General features: G+C 31.7%; 1 long non-coding RNA gene across 3 annotated transcripts; it reads left to right on the forward strand.

Annotated features, from left to right (window-relative positions):
- LOC110263211 lies at nucleotides 1,596–11,153 on the forward strand. 3 transcript variants are annotated; one of them, XR_002348419.1, is made up of 9 exons: nucleotides 7,210–7,666; nucleotides 8,107–8,258; nucleotides 8,374–8,476; nucleotides 8,608–8,835; nucleotides 9,055–9,156; nucleotides 9,522–9,593; nucleotides 9,781–9,870; nucleotides 10,335–10,366; nucleotides 10,555–11,153. It is a non-coding gene; the product is annotated as an uncharacterized LOC110263211 (long non-coding RNA). The 3 variants fall into 3 exon arrangements; XR_002348420.1 differs by lacking the exon at nucleotides 7,210–7,666 and adding an exon at nucleotides 1,596–3,688 and having other exon boundaries at nucleotides 8,107–8,476; XR_002348418.1 differs by having other exon boundaries at nucleotides 8,107–8,476.

Consider the following 11,767-nt stretch of genomic DNA (forward strand, 5'->3'; position numbering starts at 1 on the left):
TCTTTATATTAATTAAATAATATTATTATTATATATTATGTGTAGATAATATGTATTAGTCAGAGTTGGTTTATGTTGATGATATGAGTTAGTTTGTATATGTATACATATTAGAGAAATTAATGTATAACTCGCGCTACGGGCCATTTGATGATTCAAACAAAAGAATAAAGATTTAATTATTCTACTGGTCCTTATAGTTTCGAAAAATTTTTAATTAGGTCTCTATACTTTTTTTTTTAATTGAGTCATTGCACCAATTTTTTTTTAATTGAGTCTCTACACTTTTTTTTCTTTTATTTAGGTTCCTGTACCAATTCTTTTTTTTTTAGTTGGGTCCCTATAAAATTAAGCCAATTACTACTAAAAAGGACTTAATTGAAAAAAAAATTTGGTGCAAAGACTCAATTAAAAAGGAAAAAAGTATAGGGACCTAATTGAAATTTTCACGAAACTATAGGGACCAACAAAGTAATTAAACTAAGAATAAATTACCATTTGTATCCATGAAAGATACAAACGCTGACAAATATATCCATATAAGAATAGAACGATAATTGTACCACGGAAGATAGCTTCCGTGTGCCAAGAATACCTTAACAGACCAATTGTGTAACCAACGTTTGGATACTCTTGGCACACGAAAGCCATTTTCCATAATTATAATTATCGTTTTATTCTTATATGAGTATATTTGTCAACATTTATATCTTTTATGGATATAAATAATAATTTATTCGAACATAAAATCTGATAATTATTCTTCTCATCATAATCATTTTGTTATTTTAAACTGATAAAATAATTTAGTGTAAGCAACCGACATACCAAAAATTTCTTCATTCTATCAGCAGACATATAATTATTAGATTAAGTCATCACAAAAAGAAAAAAATATAAAGTAAAGATTACATTATAAAATTTTAAATTAATTTTAAACCAATTAAAGTCAATAAATTAAATTCTAAGATTTATTTTATTTAATTTTTGTGCTTTTTATTTTAAATCCACAAAATGCACAAGTTAATTGTTTTGTTAACCAAAAGTCATATGACCGTTACGTGATATTTAACAATTAATTAATTAACATGGAATACTTTAATATTTCATTTTGTTATTTATTTTTAAATCTTACAAAATAAAATTGATTGGATTACGTAAGCACAAAAAGGAAAATATACTAAAACATTACATTATAACAAATTATATAATTGGAGAAAAATTAAATTAATAAAATCAATTTCCTCTCCATTAGTAATTAGTATTAAATTTAAGAGAGAGACATTTAAGATGCACCAACTAATGAGAGAGAAAGAGAGTCATTTAAAGCATATCAACCAATCAAAAGACATTTAAGTGCAATTAAAAAAAACATTATGTTTCTTTCCCAAAAAAGAGGATTAGTAATTTAAATTATCACCGCCAACCATCATTTTTTTCCCAAAAGAGCTAAACCCAATTGAAATACCAGATGTACTGTAGCTAGTGTTTGGTATCCAGTTCAACAATAAAAAGACGGGGCTAAAGTACTAATTAATTATCATAGTGAGTATTTTACATATCAAAAATTTCAGATTTTGATTGAGTTTAATTGTAATTTGCAATGTGCTCTCTTTTTTATTCTCTTAACCAACACTTCTATAATTGATAATATATCTGTTGTGTGATAAGGTGAGTATTGAAGTACTGATTAACACCGTGTTGGCGCTGAAAAGTTTTATCCTTTGGACATTGTTGCTGTATGTGTAGCTGGAAGAACGACCTGTCAAGTAAGATAAGTTTTGGAATCATATCAACAAAAATGAGCCAGAATATGTGAATCAAATAGTGAAGACCTTTATGCATTTGGTATAATTTATTTTCTCTTTTAGTCAAAGCAATGGATTTAGATAATATATCGACAAAGGTGGAGTCAAGTATATAAAGATATGCTGGACAATGAATTAGCTTATGTTCTGAACGGTTAATATTTCGTATCATGTTTTGGCTTCTTAAAGCAAATATATGTATTCATTCTGTTTTGGAATTTGGAATTGGTGTGGCATTACGGGCAAAAGCTTTTGTGGTTAAAGTTGATACGGTTCTGCTAGTAGGAACTATTCTTTAGAAACTACTGGGTAAGTAAAGCTATTAAGCAGTTTCACCTTATGCAGTTGTGTTAATATAATCATGTAATATCTCAAAACATAACTAATAACTGGATAAATGAATTTGCTATGTCAAAAATTTCAGCGGATCATTTTATGACTTTTATGTGTTACTTTTATATAATTTGCGTGAACCCTCCAGCTAAGATATTTATTTATTAAACAACATTGCATAATGACTGTTACAGTACTAAATTTGGTAACTTATCAAATAGGTAGATTCTAGATATGCTATGAATATCCTTATTGTTCTCTTGGGTGCAATGTTGGCTGCAGCTTATCCTCTTTCATCTCGTCAACAATATGTGTTGTCATGGTTAAATACTTTGATTTTAGTTGAGGACATGATGGATGCATATCTGTTAAAAAGACAGTTCTAAAATAACCTCTGTAAGTGCTTCTACTCATCTACCAAATTTCCTAATTTGTTAGGAGGGTTAGTTAAGTTGAGATTGACTGCAAGGTAAAATGTGTCTAATTTCTTTTTTACATATTTGGCTTGTAATACTATGAACGGCTATAAGTTCTTTGTGGATGTACCTGATTTTGCTCCTATATGCAACTCGGATATATAGATGCGAACCTTATTGGCCTGGAATAGGTTTGATATATGTTCTATACAAAAGGTGTATCTTATGGCTTAAATAAATTATTTTTAATTTGTCAATAGACTAATATAACTGACTGTTGGATGAAATAATTGCAACTTGTAAGTACTATACTAGCAAAACTTATCTTGCAACTCACTATAGCATTTCGAGAGCGTCTGGTATTTAACAGGAAGGAACCTTTTTTACAAAGATCATATACACAAAAGCAGTGTCTCTATCTTATTTGCCCACCTGAAGCTGTGGAAGGTAGACACTATATTTATAAATCCCAATTTATTTTTTGCTAGAGAATTAAAATTGATACGATTTCGCTAGTAGGAGCTATTTTCCGAAACTACTTGGTGAGTAAAGGTATTAAACAGTTTCACCTTATGCAGTTGTACCAATATAATAATCTAATATCTAAAACCGTAACTAATTACCGAATAAATGAAATTGCTAGGCCAAAAATCCCAAATGAACATTAATTGACTTTTAGGTGTGGCTTCTATATAATATTTATGAACCCGCCAGCATAAGATATTTGTGTAATTGATAGAATACGGAGTTGGATACCCAAATCTCCCGGGTAATCTAAATCCTTATCTTAATATTTCTAAGTAGTACTTCTACAAGGATTATATGATTCCAATGGTTTGTGGTTAAATGTGGGATTTAAAATTGAGTTGCACCAAAACTCTATACTATGTTGTCAATTACAAAACATTTAGATGCTTTTCTACTATTGAATTTCACGCCTGCTGATAGAAGATTAATAAAAGGATATGTTGCTTCAGATTGATTATTAATTAATAAGGCTATGGTTGTAAACTAATAAATTTTTTTAAGACACTTCGTGACTAGTTTTTGGCTAATGATTATTGGTTTTTTCAGGTCATTCGGGATAGGATGTTAAGAGATTCCAAATTTTATGGAAAATCATTCTACCAGGTAAATTCTGTCATATCAAATTAAGATTTAAATGATACATGCCTAAAATAGTTACTTAAATATCATAAATGTGTCTAAAGGTTGCATAATTAAATAGTCTACATTGGAGCAAAAAGAGTACCTATTTGACGCGATGCTTTCGCCTCGGTTTAATCCAAAATTAACACGGAGCTAAGCAACTTTCTTGTTGTAAGATGCCTTTTCAACAAACATTCCTAAAAACTTCTTTGAATACGACATTGTCTGTCTCTATTCGGTTATCAGCATCATGGCACAATAGTATCTTCAGTCCTTGCCTATTTGTTACTTTAGATACTGCGACATAAAGTTGGCCGTGAGTAAAAACAGGCTTTTTGACTAATCAACCAACCTTTGACAATGATTGCCCTTGGCTCTTATTTATAGTCATTGCGTATGACACCGTTATGGGAAACTGTCTCCGTTGGAACTTGAATGGTATTCGATGATCTGACGGGCTTAGAGTCATCCTAAGAATAAACACCTTCTGACTTTTGTTCTTCCTAACCTTGCTACATGCTTCGAAGAGGTGTTTCCCAAGCTTAGTGATAACCAAGCGTGTACCATTGCACAATCCTGCAGAATAGTTCTATATTCCTCAGTAATATTATAGGAGTTCCAACCTTTAATGTCAACTCATGATTTGGAACCCCTGAACATCTGATTGTGTTTAGGAATTTTGGTGTGTGTATGGATGCCAATAAGTCATTGTTGGATTCTGTTGGGTATGCCTTGTCTGAGCTGTAATATGTTTGTGATTCAATAGGGTTTAAGCTCATCATGTAGTTGTTTATCTCATAAACTATTTGCAATGTTGGCGCTAGTATCGCTCTATCTTCAATATGTTCATCAATATTTTTCCCGCAAAATAGTTCTGGATATGTTACCTTACAGATCGTCTCTATTGGATCAGCCCAATCCTTAACCTGGATGTCTTCTGAGATTTCAATCCTCTCACCACAATTCCTTAGTGTTCCGTGGCTACCATCACCAATACCTAGTATCCAGTCAACAAACTCTTTTAACTCGGATGAATTTGTGTGGGAGTCACCTGCTTTCAATCGCATGTTTTTGGCCAATGACAACAGCTTGCAACTATCCCATATGTACAATGAGTTTATAGTAGCGTTAACAATTTCCTGTCTAGTCCCTTTAGGAATTACTGGGAGAATCTGTCGAAGTCACCACCGAAGACCACTGTTTTTCCTCCAAAAGGCTGATCAAGCCTGTTTGGATTGCTGAATCTTAATATGTCACGCATTGTCCTGTCAAGTGCTTCAATATAAAATCTATTCACCGTAGGAGCCTCATCCTAAATGATTAGCTTAGTTTTTATTAACAAATCAGCTAATGCGCTGTCCTATTTTATATTGCATGTTGAGCATTCATTTAAATTGAGTGGGATTACAAATCGTGAGTGTGCTGTCCGTCCACCAGAAATTAGAAACTTATTTATTATCATTTTAGTTATCTAAAAAGTTATGTACAAAAAATTTTATTGTTTAAAAATTTCACGCATTGCGCGAGTCTAAATTTAGTTTATATCAAGTTGCGGTCACCCCTTAATTGGAAGCAGCTACTTAAAACGCCAAATTGTGTCTTTAATTTCTAGTTTAAATAATAATACTAATAGTTAATTTATTGACTTGATTACTTGTAAAACCCTATCATTGACTTGGTAATTATTGATATGCTTAACATTAAGAGTAAAGTATTGTTTTTATCCCCAACATTTGGGGTAAATTCTAAAGTTGTCCCTAACGTTTCAATCGTCCTATTTAAGTCCCTAACGTTTTAAAATTGACTCAATGTTGTCCTGCCGTTAGGGATCCATTAACAGAATTGACGGTGGGACAAAATTGAGACGATTTTGAAACGTTAGGGACTTAAATAGGACGAAAACCTTGGGGACAAAAACGATACATAGAAATAAATTTTAATTTTATCCTTCAACAATATCAATTTTTTACTGTACATAATATTCAATTAGTGACAAAAACGATACTTTATTCTAACATTAATATTTGCTAGTAACACATTATTCTTATATATAAAAGGAAAATTGATATATCTATATGAAAATAGGTGGTCCTTTCAGTTAATAGGTTTGAGGGAGAACTGCATTTGAGTTTTTAAGAGATATAGCATCCTCCATATAGCATTTTTTTCATTTCAACTGCATTTAACAAACTCATTTGTGAGGTTCCTCTCATATGTATTGTATTGAAATTACATTTGAGTTCTTAATCTGAATTACCCATTTAATTCTTTAAAAAAATGCCAAGTTTTATTTTAGCTTTGATATACTACTAAATCATAGTTTTAGAATAAAAAATATACAAAAAATTTAACAAATAAAATTCTCAATATCATAAGCATGTATATCTTTATATCATTCCAGTAAGTATACTAACACTCTATAACTTTTATATGCTTAGCTGGTAGGTAGGACTTAATTGGTGTCAATATATCTCTAGATTCTGTAAAGTATTTTCTGATAAAATAAATCCTCCTAGAAGCGTATAAGTAGTTAATTTATATTAGATAGTACATAGAACCTAAATCAATTAGTTTTGCACTTCAAATCCCATATGTTAACCATTTACCATACAAATTAATGGATTTCTTAGACTACATCAATAGAAAATTGATATCCAACCTATTACATAACTTCATGATATCCAAAAAGCATAAGCCTTAACATACCTAGGGAGACACTGCGTAACATAAATTTTGCCAAAAACAAATACAACACAAACAAAACATCATGCAAATCAAAAGATAGGATTAGGAAAACATCGTGATATTAAACTAAACCATGTAGAGCCTTTCGACATGCAATGTGATTGTTTTCACATTAACATGCTCCTGCCATGTGCGGTGGGCCAAATTCTCTCTTCTTCCTTCCATGTACCTGAGTCTTGAGAGCACAACATCATTACCTTGTGTGTCATTTGAACAACCAACACCACTCCTAGCCTCCATGACTGATAAGATATCCTTCCCAATAAACAGTATTGGCATGTAAAGAATACCAAAACTTGAAACTTTTATCATCTTCTCCCATTTTATTTCGTTATCCGAAACACCTTTCATTTACCAAACCAGAATCTGTCTTGTAAACCCAGCATTGAAATATGAAACGTAACCAATGCCGTCATTGAAATGAGTAAATGAGTTGTAATTGGATTTCACTTCCGCGGGTATCTCGGCCTCGTGAAACATTCTCTGACGAAGATTGAATTTCATTACTGTTTGTGGCTGGAGGAAGTTAGGACCTCCCCACCCTATCCAGTACAAAATGTCGTCGTTCACAACATACTTGGGACCGATTTTGTTTACTTTTGTATCATATGTCCCTGCGTGAGTTCAATCTCTTTCGAAAGATATATAAAGAGACCAGGATAGTGTTTGTTGAGAATAATGCTTCTTGAAAATATGAAGAATCTGATACTCAACTGTGTCCTCCATAAATCCGAAAGCATATATCGAAACAGCATATCCTAGGTGCTTGCTGGCTTCCACTACAAGATTTATATATATTTGTGAGTATTTTTTAGTGGGGGTTTTTAAAAACCTCTTCAATATATTTTATATGTGGCATTTTGATAAACTCCCACCAAATACCTAACAATAAAATCCTACTGTTATCAATTATCACATAATTAAAATTTCTTTCAAAATCCAAGAAACACTCGAAAAGAAAGAAGGGTGAGAGCTCACTAAAACCCTAAAGCTCTCCATCGCCATCTCCATCGCCACCATCGCCGCCGCTAAAGTTAATCTCCTTTCTGCTTCTGCCATAAAGCTATTGAAATCGAGCCAAGGCGCTTCCTTCATCAACGCATTTTCAGATCTAATTGCAACGCCCAAGCCTCTGAGATCGAGAGAAATCGCTTCTTCGGTTAACTCTCCTTGGCCAATGACGCTCGTGTTTTCCATCGACATTCTATCCTTTCTGTACGCTCTTCTTTTCACTCATTTTCAATTTCTAGTTCTCCTTCTCTTTTTCCTGTTTATTCATTTTCTTTGTTTTTAATTCTCAGATTCTGAATGATTTGTTATGTGATATAACATTTGATGAGTTTTATTATCTCTTGGTTGATAACATTGTTTCAAATTCTCAAGCACTCCAAGTGTTCGATGAATTGTTTATTCTCAAGCACTCCAAGTGTCATGAAAAATAGGTACAACCGGGTAACTAAAACTTGTGAATTATCTGCAGATTTTTTATAACTAGTATGATACTAAATTGCTTGAAATAATCAAATTCAAAGTGTGTTCATGAATAGATTCAGTAATAATATTGTAAGAACTAATGAGAAGGTTCTTATTTATAACAATCATTCTTTTCCACCATTTTAAATGTGATATTGCACTGATGTGATGTCATTTTTCAGGAGAGGAATGAGAGGCTATTTTATAAGCTTCTGATTGATAACATGGAGGAACTGCTTCTTGTTGTTTACACTCCAATTGTTAGAGAAGCCTGCCAGAAATATGGAAGCATTTTTCGTCGACTGCAGGGTCTATACATTAGATTGAAAGTGAAGTATGGTTTTTTATTTATATTTATTGTTCTGTTTTCATCATTTAGCCTTTGAGGTGAAAAAAAGAAAGAAAGAAAGAAAGATAAGAAGAGATACTAAGTGTTTGAGACTCTACAGAGGCTAGATCCTTGAAGTAATGAAAAACTGGCTAGAGAAAAACACTCAAGTTGTTGTCACTAATGACGAGCAAATATTAGGACTCGGAGATCTTGGTTGCCAGGTAAACATAGATACTGATTGTGGTTTCTTTCTTATTTAATTTGAAGTTTGCTTTTTGAATTTCCCATCATCAATGCATCTCTATCTAGTTTATTTTGATATATTAGTATTTGTATATATTTTATTTTGCAGGTTGTTGTTTTCACAGATATTAGTCTTGAGAAAGCTATTGAGTTCAATGATTTTTGCCACACTCATCAGCTTCCTATTGCTTTTATCAAAACTGAAGTTAGAGGTTTTTTTGTAGAGGAAAAGCCAGTTCTGGACTCAGAACTTTGGCATGCATGTGCTGGTCCCCTTGTTTCTTTACCTGTAGTTGGGAGCCATGTGGTGTACTTTCAACAAGGTCATAGTGAACAAGTATGTTGAAATATGATATTATTATTATTATTATTATTATTATTATTATTATTATTATTATTATTATAATAAAGTGATGATCATTTTTCTGGGCTTGAAGATTGTTTCTTGCCTCTTGTCGCTTTATCTTGTATTCTTGTTGCCTTAGCTTAGCATGATCTGATTTAATCCTCTTGGAAGCTCTAATTTAACTAGGCTGATTTTTTCTAATTTTTTCAGGCGAAGTTTCTAATATGTTTCAACTCAAAATATTTTCAAGTTGGTTGATATTTCTGAGTGTATTGAGGCACAGTTATCTAATCATAGATCTTGATGCGGAAGGTAATTAATTAAATTTGTCCACCTAAGTTAAATTCTAAACGAAAAATTATTAGAGTTCTCAGTATATATTATAACTCTTACACTGATGTATTAATTGAATTACAAATTATTAACGAGTTATAATAAAATTATTTTAACCTATGTGGCATAAATTGATTGGAGTTATGTTACTCTTAGAACACCTAATAACAACTCATTTTCCATAAAGATACGATTAATTCATCCATATTTATGTTAACACTTATCAAGTTTGGATGTTCATATATATATATATATATATATATATATATTCTTTTTTTTTTTTGTTCCCTTTCTTTTTCTTATTTGGTTTTGAGTTTTGACAATGCATTAGTTGCTTCTTGTAGGAACTTGGCATCAAAAGGATTTTCTAGAACACTTTCTCCCTCAATTGCCAAATTGAAATACTTGGTTAGCTTGTATGTTGTTACTGTCATAGATTCACATTTTTTATGAGATTTGATAATTCTGATATTGTACGAATCCAAGAATCAAATTACCATAACTTATCTCAAGTAGATTAATGGTTTTAGCTCTTGAATTTGCAAAAAAAAAATGATTATTTGATTTAGTGCTCTTGGCTAATTTAAGACTGTGCTAATGCAGAAGATGCCTTGCTTCCAATTCCTAAGGTTTCTATGATCTTCTGAGAAAGAGAAGCATTTCAAGACTCTTCAGACAAAAATACAGCAGATGGTTTGTTTCACTTGATTTTATTTATTTATTTATTTATTTGTTGTGTGTGAAAGTGGTTTCCTTTTAGCTGGTTATTAACTTAAACCCTCCCTTTCAGTTTGGTTATTTCTTTATAATTCTTTCTTCATTTTCTCTATAGGAAGATATTATTCTGAGTTGGGTTTGTAAAGATGATTGATCCTTTTAAGTCGAGGTGTTTTCCACAACTTGCTCAGTTTAGGGCATTGCATTTGGCAGGCTATTGCAAAGATTATTTTGTTGATTGTGATATCAATGATTAGTTGATGAATAAGATAGATGCATGACATACATTATTCATCAGTAAGATGAAACAACTTTGTTTTTTCAAACATTTTTCCATTGCTTTATTCTGTGATTCAATTGACTTAAGTGAGTTTGAAATGTGGGAACCCTTCATATATCACTAAATGCATTTATTTTTCTAAATTGATCCCAAATTGCAGAATGGAAATCCTTATCTGGCCCTTTATATGAGGTAATTTACAACACTAGTATTGCAAATATTAACCTGAATATTCTTCTTGCTGCCTATATTTTCTTTTTCTCTACATGTTCTTTTGCATATTTGTGGATGTGTCTGAGCCTAAGAGCCGAAAAAGAAAGAGCTCAATTTCATTTATCATTGCTTCTAATAACCTTTGCTCTTTGTTGTTTTTGTTGTAGGTATGAGAAGGACATGCTTGTATTTATTGGCTGCAGTCACAATGTGACTATAGAAGAAGATGAGCAACTAAGACAACTGAAGTCAGTCACTGGAAGGAGAAAGAGATTAATGGGACTGTGAGGAGATTGCTTGGAGGCTTCCCGTTAACTCCTAGATTCCCTGTTACTTAGAGCACTTGGTTAATGCAGGATGAATTTTGTTAAACTTGTTGACCAATTATATGATATTTTTAGTATGGTTGAAAAATACTCCCTAAAGGTCTTCTAGGATTGCATTCATATTTTCATTTTGAGATTTTTATGTAATTAGATGATATTGAAATATTGAAGTTGTTTTATTTTACTTTTTAAAGAAAAACAATAATAGTTATGTAGAAGAATATCATATGAAATTATGTTTGGAACTATTGACATTGCGAATTTTTTTATATATAAAGTTATGTCTTATATTGAGGAATTATGTTATAAAAGATTTTGTTTTTAAATTTTGATATTAAAAAATAAATTTTTAATTTGAGAATATGTAAATTAGATGAGATTAATGAATGATTTGAAATTAAAAATAAATAAATAATTACAGGGTTGTGGAGGTTTGAAACTCACACAATAGTTTATTTTTGTTAAATTATAAAATCAATTTATGGGGTTTTAAACTGTCACAAAAGTGATTTAAAATTGTCACAAAAGTTTAATATAAAACCCCCCACTAAACACACACAAAACCCCCCACTGAATAGATTGTGGAGGTTTTTAAAAACCCCCCACAAAAGACCTCGTGGCACTTCAAATTTTGGGAGTTTTAGAAACCTCCACAAACTATTTGGTGGGGTTATAAACCTCCACAAATAGGAGAAAAAACCTCTACAAATAAACAAAAATCTTGTAGTGTTCGTCTGTTGCATATCGCCTCTTATGGGTGAGAGGATTCCAGATGAGTAATCTTGTATTTAAGCCACCTATTGAAATCCTCAAGCAGATGTTTCCATGGTTGGAGTCGATGATTGCATAAAATCCATATTGGTTAATGTCCATGGGTACGCTGAATGGCACCTGACGACCTGAATCAACAAAAACTCTAATGAACCAAATGAAGTTCTGATCACTGGGGGGTTAACCAACCCCAATGATCACACTCCTGTCCCGTTGTTTGTTGTGTTGATCATTTTCCTTCACAAAAAGTGGAGTACATAACCTGAAATTTCAAACTTTGCTC

This window comes from Arachis ipaensis, chromosome B06 (genome assembly GCF_000816755.2).
Source record: "Arachis ipaensis cultivar K30076 chromosome B06, Araip1.1, whole genome shotgun sequence".
Taxonomy (NCBI): domain Eukaryota; kingdom Viridiplantae; phylum Streptophyta; class Magnoliopsida; order Fabales; family Fabaceae; genus Arachis; species Arachis ipaensis.